Raw genomic sequence first — 13,360 nt, 5'->3', positions numbered from 1 at the left:
GCCTCCAAATTCCCCAGATTTTAATTTAATCAAGCATCTGTGGGATATGCTGGAAAAACAAGTCTGAGCCATGGAGGTCCAACCTCACAACTTACATGACTTAAAGTATCTGCTGCTAATGTCTTGGTGCCAAATACTACAGGACACCTTCAGAGGTCTTGTGGAGTCCATGCCTCAATGTGTCATAACAGTTTTGGCAGCACAAGGGGGGACCTACACATACGTAGTTGATTGGTGTTTGTGTGTGTATATATATATATATATATATATATATAGATGTTCTGACGAAAGTTGAAATAACAACTGAAACATTGTGTCTCCTGATTTATTGTCATGCTGTACAAGTCCTGTGAGTGCCACCGATGAACTTACTGTCTATGTTGCTGGTACCTGCATTTTTATTTTATTTAAGGCTTATCTGATTTCCAATGAGATTCTCAGATTACAGAAATTCTGGGTTTCATCGGCTAAACACCTTAAAAAGTAGGCTTGTGCAGGCCCATAAGAATTAAATAATATGAAGTGTAGTACTCCTTATACATGAGATGTGGATTTAATAATTAAAATTGTATACTAGATAGCACTTAAGCAATAGCATGTAGTTTAGCATGTAGTTTATATGTTCCTAGTGTTTCCTTCATGATCCACTAATTCTCCCCAAAATGCATACAGGTGGATCAGTATATATACTTATTACCCTTTAAAAAGTAAATTACTTAAGTACTGTATATCTCTAATTTTATAGTAGTGTAAGTTAGGTGTAAGGCTGACATTAAGCTGAGACCATTGTAAATCCTGAGGTTGAGAGAGTGTCCCCTTTAAAAAATTGTGATTGACATTTGAAGCTGTTTACGCTTTATGGCTTAGTGACAAGGATGCCTTTTGTGTATGAGGGGAAGACTTTTTTTAAGTTTAATAAAGGTTTGACAGGTTGCATCATTTATCTTGTCTTTTAGGAATTCCCTCCCAATTTCCCCACTCACCCATTTTTTTCTGTTGTTGTCCTGTCATTTGTTAGTGGTGGATAAAAAACAGAAGTTTATTTGTGAATGTGAATTTTTTTAATTAGGTGGGTACGCTCTCCCCACAAATGATTCTGATTATAGAAAGCCATTATTTTCCTGACTAGGAAACCAAATTCTGCACATGTTGATGTGCTTTGTGGATTGGGGAGAGTTTAACACCAACAATTTTAGTAATTCAATTAGGAGCCATAAATTTCACCAATTAAACATGATCTCGAGTTGTCATGTGTAAGTTATGATTTTAGTGGTTACATAGCTATTAAAAGTGGTTGAACAACAGACTTCAACCATTAGGGAGCTTACTTAATAACAGTGACACTGTAAAATGTGTAATCAGTACTATATTATTAATAATTAGACTGTAAGATGTTAAGGTAAAAGTACTATATAGTCTTCTACGTCTTTTTCTATAATTCATAATATATTTTCCAATTTGATTTCTATTTTGGAGAAAGGGCAAGGTCATTAATATTGGCAATAATACCTTCACACATTAATATTGGTAGGTGGCCGAGTAAAGATTTTTTGACTCGTGTAGTTCTTAAATATCATTAGGAGGTTCTCAAAAGGAGTGCTTGGTTGCTGGTGAAATGTACTAAGATTAAAGTACTGCTGTGAAAGTATAAATGCAATGCATGTTTCTAAGGGATTAGTGTTTACAAAAAGTTCATGCCAAACTGTTAATAAATGTACTTGATTTTTTGCAGTAAAGCTACATTTATTTTGAAGATAGAATGGAAACCAACACTTTATACCATGTTAGCAGGTACAGTAGGATAGTTGTGATAAAGTACATGTACTTTTTTCCTTTGTGTCTAAGAATCATGAATGTGGTATATTTTAATAGCTAACTAAAAAGCAAAAATGATTAACAAGCTTAGTATTATGTGATCCCATTATGGGGAAAACACCTTACAAGTGATGCTGAATATACAAGGTACGTAGAGAGCTGAATACATACAAAGACATTTAAATAAATAAAATTAAGCAAGACATTTGGAGGAATATTTACTAAAGTGTGGGTTTACAAAAGTGGAGATGTTGCCCATAGCAACCAATTAGATTGTACTTATCATTTATCTAGTACCTGCTAGAAAATGATAATGTAGCTAGAATTTGATTGATTGATTTATTGCTATGTACAACATCTCCACTTTTTTAAACCCGCACTTTACAAAATATACCCCTTGGGGTAATATTCAATTGCCAATGAGATCTTCAAAAACCTTCCCATAGGTGCAAGGTTTTTGGCATTCAATTTGGTGAGAGAGTTTTTTTTATTTTTGCTGTGGCACAAGTTTTTTCTCGGCAGATTCTGAGCAAGTACAATTTTTTCTAAAATTTGTAATTTAAGGAAATATTGTCAGGACTTACTTACAAGCTATTGGATACCATCCCCCACTGTAATGACTAAGTTAGCAAATGGAAGTTTCTTATTAGCTGAATTAGTCCATAATGACTTCCCTTACACCAGCCCTGTCCTCCTCCAATGCCTGCCCGACATACTGAAGACTTTCTACGTCTTCTTCTTGAGCACCCAGGACTCTGGCAAGTACTTCTTTTGCTGGTGTCTCTGTGTGATGCTGCTGGTGTCTGTGTGTGTGTTGGGTGCTGCTGGTTTGTGAGGTACTGCTAATGTGTGACCGCTTATTGACTGTACCCAGATTTACCATTAGTGGTGGATGCCTCCAACACTGGATGTACCCTCTCCCTCCCCTGAGCAGTGCCTGTGATATTAGCATCTCGCACCTCTGCTGTGAGCTTTGACTGCAGGAGGTGACGAGAGCTGATGGGCAGTGGGGAGCAGGCTTGTACAGTCGATAATCCCAGGCAGAAGACTGATTTTAAAATCAATTACCATGGCTATCGGAAGTGCAAATAGCCACGGTATTTAAAAAATGGTCACGATGCCCGCTTAATTTTTTGCCAAAATGACATTGACAATTGAATGTTCCCCTTTGGAGTAGAATTTCAACTAGAATAAACATACCTAATGATGGATCAAAGTATTCACAATAGTAATGTATGAAAGTCTATGTCTTTTAAATTGATATTTGGTCCACATACTGTGTGTGGCTTTGGGCTATTTGCGCAGGCAGACTTAATAAGTGTCAAGTTAAATTTAGAACCAGAACTTACTGGTACCACTTATTTAAGTTTGCTAGACCATGATCTCGAATGCAAAAGTGGTATTAAAACAAGTGTTTATTTTGTGGCCAGAAAAATTAACCAATGTTTTTAGTATTTGCTCCACTTCCCCCACATTCACATTTTCTCAGTGGGGCATTTAGTGCACAATATTAGGTGCTCACAAGAAAATAAATAAAAAGTCTGATATACTGTATCTTGATACTGCATGGAAATGTGCCTTTTTCTATAGGATGAGACAGTGAATTCTCAGATGTCTGATAGACATAAAAGTTGTGGTAATAACATGGAACTTCAAACTGCTATGAGAGATGGATCTAGGAATATACAATTATAATGGTATCTGACACACTAAGAACAAGCCCCAGTTTGGATTTATGTTGTTTTATGATTCTTAGGAAATCTGCCTGTACAAATCAACTCAGGTCATCTCTGTAGAATAAATCCCAAGAGGTGTTCCCACTCCTAACGCTCCACTGCTTTGATCCAAGATAAAAAATGCATTAGTCCGCATGTCCCTTTTTTCTTTTTTCACATTAGTTAAACAAAGAAGTATATATAATATTGTCCTTGTATTTTCAGTATCATTTGTGGGATGTAAGCCTGCTGAGTCCTTAAAGCCCTAATTATTTTTTTCTCCTATTAAAAGCTATCACATTTGTGTTACATTTGGTACTTTATTTGTCCACTTAAGGACAAAAAGTATATGCTTTCGCTTCTTCTATAGATATGTAATAAAATTGTAAACATTCAGAACTAAGCGGTCAGGTCACCGTACACTAATGTGCTTTACTGGAATAATATAGTATCTGAATGTCAAAAAATGTGATTTGAACACGTAAAATTTCTGGCTGTTAATGATCTGATTAAAAAAGAGTGACAGATACTGTATATTTAAACACTTTTCATCGAATTATTATATGACAGTTTTTTAGAGCTTCTAAGAGCCTGAAAAACAAGGAAGCTTCCAGGGTTAGGCGAGAGATGCTTCTTTTCTTCTTTGAGGATATGAAGATGCTTTAAGCAAAGTTAAAAATGAGAATATTTGTAAATTGGGAAGGTAAACAAAGACAAAGTTTGGTGAGTTCAATAAGTTCAAGTACTGAAAGTTTAATAAAGTAATGCAGCAAATTGGGTAAAACATAACAAAATCAGAGTAAGTCTTTTTTATTTTGAAATTATAATATTATTATTAATAAATTAATAATAATAATAATCTCTTTAAAGTATTGCCATTTTCATAAGGAGTATTGAAACTTGAACCCCTTTAGTTTTAAGAACAAGTGAGACTTACATAAAAAGTCCTCTGTATTTCAGTAGTTACTTCACCATGAACTTTGTTTTCTTATAATACAGATATATATTTAACAAAAAAGCAAGTCACTGATAGTGTAGTAGTCAAAGCCCAAATTAGGATATACAAAAAACTAATATGCTTACTTCAGAATACATTTTTAAGGCTTATTTGGGTTTATTTGGGACATCCTTCTTATCGGTGATTCTCAGGAGAAGCTTGCAGGGTACATAAGGTTCTGCAACACATCCACATCCCAAAATACAAATGACACCACCAAAAGCAACAATATTGTAGTATTGTTTCATGTTGTTACAATCCCTTATATCTGTTTCTTAATATTATTATTTTATATGTTCCTCTATTTATTACCATCTAATATATTGTGTCCAATTACTGCTCATTTTTATATTTTGTTTATAACTAATGCAAACAATTTTTGTTTAGAGAAAATGACTATATATTTTCATAGTCAGGTGGCTTCTCTTACTTCTTTCAAGTGTTAGCATAACACTTGTACATCTACGATGGCTCCCTAACACTATCCATGCCACACCAATCCTCTCTATCATCTGGCTGAAAGTCATAGTCGGAAGCCCCGCCCACTGTATCCCACAATACACACCATTTAATCACACCCAGTTAGTGCAGCTTTGTGTGAAAACTTTCCTGCAGTAATCAGACATTACCAAAAGGGCTATGTGCCCCAAAATGTTAGCATATGTTGTGACATTTTAATACATGTTTTGGATTATTAAGCCACTGCTTTTTCTTAAGCTTGAATTTAATCTATGCAGAGGGCACCAAGGCGACTATATATATATATATATATATATATATATACACCCAAAGAGAGTCTGGCTCTCAATCAAATAATCATATTGCCAGGGTACCGGAACCATCCATGTACCAAATGGAACACATGTATATCACAAAAGGACGGCACTCCCAGTCTTATTTCAAGCTTTGTATCAAATACTGGTCGACATTTGGTGCTAACAGGCACTTTTATCAAGACCTAACATCATATCAAAAAATGCATAAATGACATATATATATATATATATATATTCTAAGCAAATGTCCTAACTGACTCATCAACGCCCAGCCAAAACCTAAAAATCAGGGAGAATATGCCTTCAAATATGTAGGTACCCACTAAGCAGAGATTTTTCAAAATTTGACTCCTAAGGGCTTGAAAAGGGCTGAAATCTTTCCTTCCTCTATGCAAAGTCCTGACTGACTCATCGTGGCTGCAGCACAGTTCAATATTCCCACCAACTGCTGCCAAACATCACTGGCAGTTGGTGTGGCGCCGCTATATTAATATTGGACTGTGCTGCAGCCACATCTCTGGAGCCACAACTAGCTGTATGATTTTGATGTGGCTTATGAGGCAGAAGGATGTGTTTTCATGGATTCCTCAATAGCTCTTAGGCCACAGGTGAGGGAGAGTAATGTGTTATTACAGGTGTAAGGGAAGGAATGTGTTACAACAGAGATGAATGAGGGAAATGTGTTACTACACAGATGAGGGAGGAAAATGTGTTACAATAGCAATGTGATGGGAATGTGTTACTATAGAGGTGAGGGAAGAGAATGTATTACAAAACGGAAAAGTACGGGGAATGTGTTACTACAGGAGTGAGTGAGAATAATGTGTTACTACAGAGGTGAGAGAAGGGAATGAGTTACTCCAGAGGTGAGGAAGGAGAATAAGTTACTACAGAGGTGAGGGGTTGTAATGTGTTCGTACATATACTGTATATAAACTACTACTATAATAAACATCAGACATTTTTATATACACTAATTCCCTTTATCCATATCCCAAACTACATATTTGTTTTCAGTTTGTTTACCAAGGGCAAAGTTAAAATCACCTCCTAGAACCTTAATAATGCTATGGGCATTGGTTAGGAAGGAAAAAAATTAGTTATAGAATTCTGATTGGTTTGAGTTGGGTATATAGACATTGGCCATAATGATATCTAGATGACCAAGTTTACCAGTAATAAAAATGTGTTGGCCATCATTATCAGTATTAGTTGAGTAAGGAACAAAAGGAAGGGATATGCATATCAAGATAGCCACTTTGTTATGTTCAGTAAGAATAAATCAGTAGTAAATAGTTGGGTAGGGTTTAGGGGTGAGATATGGATGAGTATCACAACACCCTTGAGATTGCATAGTGCAGAGGCTTCCAAACTGCCCCATTACAGTCCAGGTTTTAAGGATATCCATGCATAAGCACAGGTGAGTTAATTAGCACATCAGTTTTAATTGAATTAACTATTTGGGCTCAATCATGGATATCCTTAAAACCAGGACTGTAAAACCAGGCGGATTTTGTGAACCTCTGGAATAGTGTATGAAATAGTAGGGAGTGTTTCTTTGGAGTATTCAAGCCTTTGACATTCAGAGTATCAATATATAGGAGCATTGTGATGGCTATGGGAATTAGTAACCAGAAAGAAGCAAAGGTGTGCCCCGGCTCATTCTAAGGAAAGGACATGGGGAAGTCGGGTGTGTTGAAAAGGGTAGGAAGTATGTGGAGATGGGGAGGGAGGGAACAGAGCCAGCCCTAGGCATAGGCATTCTAAGCAAATGCCTAGGGCATCTGGAATTCCTGGGGGCATTCCACGGCTCTGCTGGCTGCTGCGGAGATTGATAGCTCAGCTCTCTCATCAGGTCAGTGGAGGGGGGTGCTGAGGGTAATTTCCTCTCTATACTCTTCAGGATTCATGCATCTTACAAGGAAGTACATTGTTCTTCAGTAACCCCCTAGTTGGCCCCCCAGCAGTGTCTGGCTACAGCTTCCCGGCTAAACAGTGAGTGGAGTGCAGTGCTGCTGGGGAAATTGCTGCTGCTTCTTCTGCTTTTGTGATGCAGTGTATCCACTGCCCCCATTTACCCCCTCACTACCTGGGGAAATGGGCATGCATTTCAGTCACTGTGCCAGCTGTTGCAACCAGCAACAACTTATATTGTCCTGTATGAGAATAGGAGGCTGTGTGCAGGATGTCAGAGGTCTGTTATGTGTGTCGGCCTGGAAAGACCACACAGTGCAATGTGGGTTAATAGAACTGCACTCTAAGGGGGTGCAGAGGGGGTTAAATGTTTTGTAGCAGAACTGTCAGATCTTCTTGAGAGTGACAGCTTCATATATGGGCAGAGGGGAGATCAGAGAATGCTGCATGGAAGGGACACTCACCTACACATGCACAATGTTCCAAAAGCTGCCTGAATTCCCAGTTTGTTGTACTTCTATGGCTGACATTACTGTTTTCCTATGCCAGGGTGCAGAGGAGGGCTCTATGTCATGTGCTATAATAATAATGTGCACTGTGTTTGCTGTATAGTAGCTGCAGAGCCTCTAGTGCCAGCTGCAGGACAATGAGCCATGAGGTTCTGCAGATATGACTTTTCCTGGTCCTGTTGGACTGCTGCAAGGACTGATCTGGCCCCATTCTCAGAGGCTTCTCCAGCACCAAGAATGTCCCTGTTCTCAGTTAAAGATACATATGTATGTACTGTGTCACGGCATGTGTATTATGGAGCATGTGTATGTACTGTGACAGTAAATAAATAGAGACATCACACAGTTTAAATGTTAATTTCAGCATTGTGAAGCAGGGGGCGGGGCCACAATGACACGATTCAGCGCGAATCGCATCACCGCCCTCTCCCCCCGGCTGCGAGGGTTTTTATCACTACTGCAGGGGGGGTGGGGGTTGCGGGTGCGAGGCATTGATATCTGCTAGGGGGCACCAGCCAAAATTTTGCCTAGGGCACCAAATTAGCTAGGGCCGGCTCTGGGAGGGAAGAAGGACGGATGGATGGATAAAAAGTGAGTTTTTAACCAACCAAAAAAGCAAAAGGGCATCATTTAAAAAGTAGAAAAAAAATTGGTCCTGAGTGATTGAAAATTCAGATAATCATGGGAAAATAATATGGATAGGGGCTGGTTGGAAAAATAAAATAATAGTGCTAAGGGAGAGGAGTAAAGGAAAGCTCTCTACATTTGGCGATGCTCACCAGTAACAGATGTTGGCAGAACTGAAACTTGGTAGTGTTGTAGAAAATGAATGGTTTACCACAGGTCTATGACAGGAAACGCTACTTATCTTTATACAGTAGCTAAGGAAATGATAATGTCATGCAGAGGTTCTTTATCTTTAGGTTTAGGAAACAAGGTTCTATGGCAAATGATAAAAACTGATTAGTAAAAGACAAATATACTGGAAATGATCTGCGCTAAAAATTAGATATGACCATACAAATTGATCTCATACAAGACTGAATAATATAAACATAAATTATATGGTCAAATTTAATAAAATGGTATATAGGTAACAAGTTATGTATAAAATGACACTGACAATTCTAAAACAAATATCAAACTGAGGATCATCATATACACTGTAACAATAATAATATCCAAACACAATGTGGTAAAAATGTTGCAAAATATAATAGCAGCTTCCCAATTGCGGACCTTTATATAAAGGTGGTCATTATGGCAATATGCAGTCACCGGTGCAAAAAAGGAGATAACAGAGATTAAACAAGGTAGTCTTGAAAACATGTATTGTGTTCAGTATAGGACGATGTAAGCAGATTGAATGTGTGCTTTAGGCTCCCACAGGCATGATTCTGCTGTTTAGTAAAAAAGGTGGCTTAAAAATCCAACACATATTCAGATACTATATATATATATATATATATATATATATATTGTCCCGCTCTCAGTTAGATAGCCTGATGTGTGGACACACTTCTTATTGAGCAACCGCAAAACCGCAATGAATAGTCCACAGGCCATTCAGCGGGATCGGCACATGCCAAGTGTTAACCCACCCTTCTGTAGCTTGGATAACTGGGACCCTCCGTCCGAGCATCCTCGGTATTTGCAGGGAGCGATCCTCCTTCTGATAGCTGTGTATTGATCTCGGCCGGGTAATTGCAGAATAGTAAAACCAAGTGGCACTTGGTATGGTAAGTGTAATATGGAGTCTTTAAAGCTTTCGTCACACTCATGTGACTTTTTCAAAAAGTTTGAATAGTAAAAAGCCATTGGCGCTCGCAAAGAGTGAGCAGGTGAACATATGGAATATGTAAATCTATCTCGTGATGTAATTTATCTCAAAAGTAAGGATGCATTTTCAAACATAAAAAGAGAAAACAATAATAATATAGTGTAATCCTGTTAATAATAGATAACTTGTCCTAAAATGTGACAGATGAATTCAGAAGTACATCTGGGTTAATTTTTTTGAACAATAGGATAATTACCTCAAAAGAGCATATAATAAAGACCTCTTCTATTCTCCCTCTTTAGATGAGCTCATCAGCTCTTTTGACCTCCAATACCATTACTATGCTGATGACACTCAACTCCTTCTACCTGGCCTCCCTGACTCCTAGCTCACTCCACTCCAATCTGTCCTCCATGCTGCTGCTCAGCTCATCTTCCTCTTCAAATGTACTATATCTGCCTACCCTCTCCTACAACTCTACACTGGCACCCCTTCCCCTTCAGAGCCTATTTCAAGCTTCTCACACTCACCCAATCCTATCCCATGTACATCTCTGACCTCATCTCCCATCAACCCTCACATGCATGCCATCTTTCCTGCCAACTGTTTACTTCCTCTCAGTTCCACCTCCAAGATTTTGCCTGGGCCACCTTTTACCTCTGGAATTTTCTCCCTCTCCTTATTCAACTATCCACCTCTTTATAAATTTCAAATGGGCTCACAAGACCAACTTCTTCACCAAAGTCATCCTGCTCTCATCTTAACCCACTCCCCCATGCTCAATGTCTACCGCATCTGTGTCATCCCTGTCTGTCTGCCCCTACCCCTTTTTAGAATGTAAGCTCTCATGAGAAGACCCCTCTTGCAACATGTGATTTTTTTTCCTTACCTATAATCCTTGGTGTCTGTCACCTTGCTTCTTATTTGAGTGTTACGGTTGCTAATGCAGCAAGGTTTATAAATTATGTACTTGTCATGCATTGTCTTGTACTGTAAGTAACTGTTTTCTTGGTTTGTGCTTCTTTGTTTATGTGCTGTCTTAGGCACTGTGTAACTCTTGTGGCACCATACAATTAAAGGAAAATTATAATAATAATAATAATACACAACATTAATAGCTAAAAGTATGTTGACAGGTATTTCCAATATCATATAACATGCAATTAAGTAGAGATGTGTGCAAAGTTAAAATAAGTAAAGCTCCAGGGATCCTGGAGCTTTGCGGGCACCACCAGCTGTTCTGCATCCTTTCATCCAGAAGGCACACAGCCAGATATGGGGACAGAGTATCACTGTATCTGTGATTAAGGTCAGTCAGGTGGAAGCAAAGCAAGAATTTAACCCAGTTGGTGGAGAGCGCGTGTGGGTCACTAGGAGAGGCCCATAGCAGGAGCAGACTGCTTTGTAAGGAGAATTTTAGCATGTTGGAGGTTGGCTGAGTATGTCTCGGCCCCAGCTGCCAGTTTATTCCTACAACCCCCACTCCCCCTTTGCTTAAAAGGAAAAGGGGCAGCCCTGTCTGGAAGTGGAAATTTCAGCCTCTCCATTTGTGAATTAGTGAGGCACTCACATTTGAAAGGAATCTATTCTTTCATAAAGGGGTGCCCTTGTTTTCTATTGTTTGTTGCTCTCTTGTAATTACCATACAAAAAATACATTAAATAAATGTTTAAAGAATGAGAACATTGCTAGATACCAGATCTTGCACCCTCATTTTGTCCTAAAGTAGATAAGGACACTCACATTTGAAATGGTGGAGCCCTATTTTTTTCACATAAGGGTATATTTTTTATTGTCTAGGGATCAGAGAAAATTCACATAATATGGTAAAGACCTTAGATATGGTCCCACCACCAAAAATGGAGATGTACTTAGTTTTTCATTATTTGCAATTAATTTCCCATAAAACTTAATATATTTATTTACAGTTGACCATATTGACCATAATACAGCATTGTAAACTCTAGTCATTTATAAAATATGTTAACCATGGTACAGTACTTACTTGTAATTTACAGGCAATTTCAGAGTATTTACATTGTTAATGGCTACCCATCCCTTAGTTGTGTCCTTGTAAGCCATATTGTTGTTTTAGGTAAAGCAAATTTACTAAGAGCAGTCGTATTACATACACATATTCTGAATGTACAGTGTGTTCAAATCTATATTATGGTGTAGGGTAAAAAATAGATGAATGCATCAATCTAATTATTTATAATGGCAGCTCTAGTCAAGTAATAATTACTCAAATTAGTAAAATATGATACTTTTTATCATAATGATCGAAAAAAAGAAGCACATTTTCACTAAAAAGAAATGGTTATATAGTACTTTTTAAAAAATTCATGTAGGTAATGTTAATTAATCTATTGGGAAAAAGTAATTATGTTAATCTATAATATATTTGAAGCAATTCCATGCTAATTTTTCGAAACCCTACTGATTTAATTAAAATCATTTTATTCCAAATGACTTAACATCTAAAATAGGAGATATTTTGTGATATTCTTTTAAGCAAAATGAAAATATACAGAAGTCCATCTCCTAAAACAGAATAGTCAAAAAATATACAGTATTATCCTTAGTTCAAAATATACTACAGGCAACACATATAATCTGTAATACTGATATATATATATATATATTTATATATATATTACTGTATGTATGCATATATATATATATATATATATATATATACATACACATACACACACAACACAAAATACCTTTTATTCTTTGCTAATAAAAAATTAATAAGTGTGGTGGTCGGCGGAACGCAAGCGTGCCTCTGCATTTGAACGTTGTTACCGGGGTATGTACAATTAAACCACTGTGATTGCATATGCAGCTAGAGGTCTAGTTGGTGACAGGAAATTTAGCAGTTTGTGAGTGAGGGCATGGTCAACCAAAACTGTGCTTATAGGTCTGATGTTACCGATGTTTTCACTGACTTGGGCAGCTTTACTGTGGTGTGCATCTTGGTATAGAGCTGCGGTTGCTGTGCGATCGCATTCATTAGCATATTTTTGCAGGGAGCGGGTGCACGCGGACGCAGCCTTGCAATCCATGCTGAATCAGGCCCTAAATATACTGATGTAGAGTTTCAATTAGAACAATTCAAAATAGGATTAGCAGTGTCCTTTAGGAGATCTTTAGCAGCATAATGTCCAACCTCACATATAGAAATCTCACAAACTGAATGAACACATTAATATAGTATAAATCATTTTTTAATCAATATAAGAAAATTGTCTTAACATATATAAATAATTTTTATATGTTTAACTTTCGGCTATGGTCCAACTGTAGGGTGCTTTTGGTGTGAGGGTCTGCTTGCAGGTTCCAAAGAAAGACAGACACACTATACCAGGGGCCTTTCAACCTTGAATAACATCTGTCCTGAATGTTTTCCACCTTGGACACATCCAATCATTACAACTTGAGCATGTGACTTATTTTTTCAGAACATCATGATGGTGTCTGGAACCCAATGAACTTTTTACTTAGTTTCACCATCGTTCTTTAAACTGTTGAATTGTAATTTATTTATGTTTGTTTGTGTTCATTAAGTGAGTACCCTCTTAATTTGTGAGAATTAAATATAAATATATAAAGTATATATGTGTGAAGACTAAAACGTTGATGGGCTAAGTTGTTTTCCTGTATAACATGAAATAAACCAGCTGAATTATCAAGTCTGGTGAGTGCACCCCTTCTTCTGAAAAAATAAATAAAGAAATAAATAAAAAAAAAAATATATATATATATATATATATAGAGAAGAAAATATATAGTGGAATATTCCACCTTAGGGAGCGCATTTAATATCAACCATCACGCGCTATGATCGA

At 37.2% G+C, this 13,360-nt stretch overlaps 1 protein-coding gene across 1 annotated transcript in view; it reads right to left on the bottom strand.

Annotated features, from left to right (window-relative positions):
• CSMD1 (CUB and Sushi multiple domains 1) overlaps positions 1-13,360 on the bottom strand; it is a 1,974,400-nt gene that overhangs the window by 1,115,164 nt on the left and 845,876 nt on the right. The window lies entirely within an intron of this gene.

Source organism: Taudactylus pleione, unplaced genomic scaffold (assembly GCF_031769625.1).
Source record: "Taudactylus pleione unplaced genomic scaffold, aTauple2 ptg000244l, whole genome shotgun sequence".
Taxonomy (NCBI): domain Eukaryota; kingdom Metazoa; phylum Chordata; class Amphibia; order Anura; family Myobatrachidae; genus Taudactylus; species Taudactylus pleione.
The sequence above is the reverse complement of the archived record's forward strand: the minus strand, read 5'-3'. Positions and strand labels throughout refer to the sequence as shown.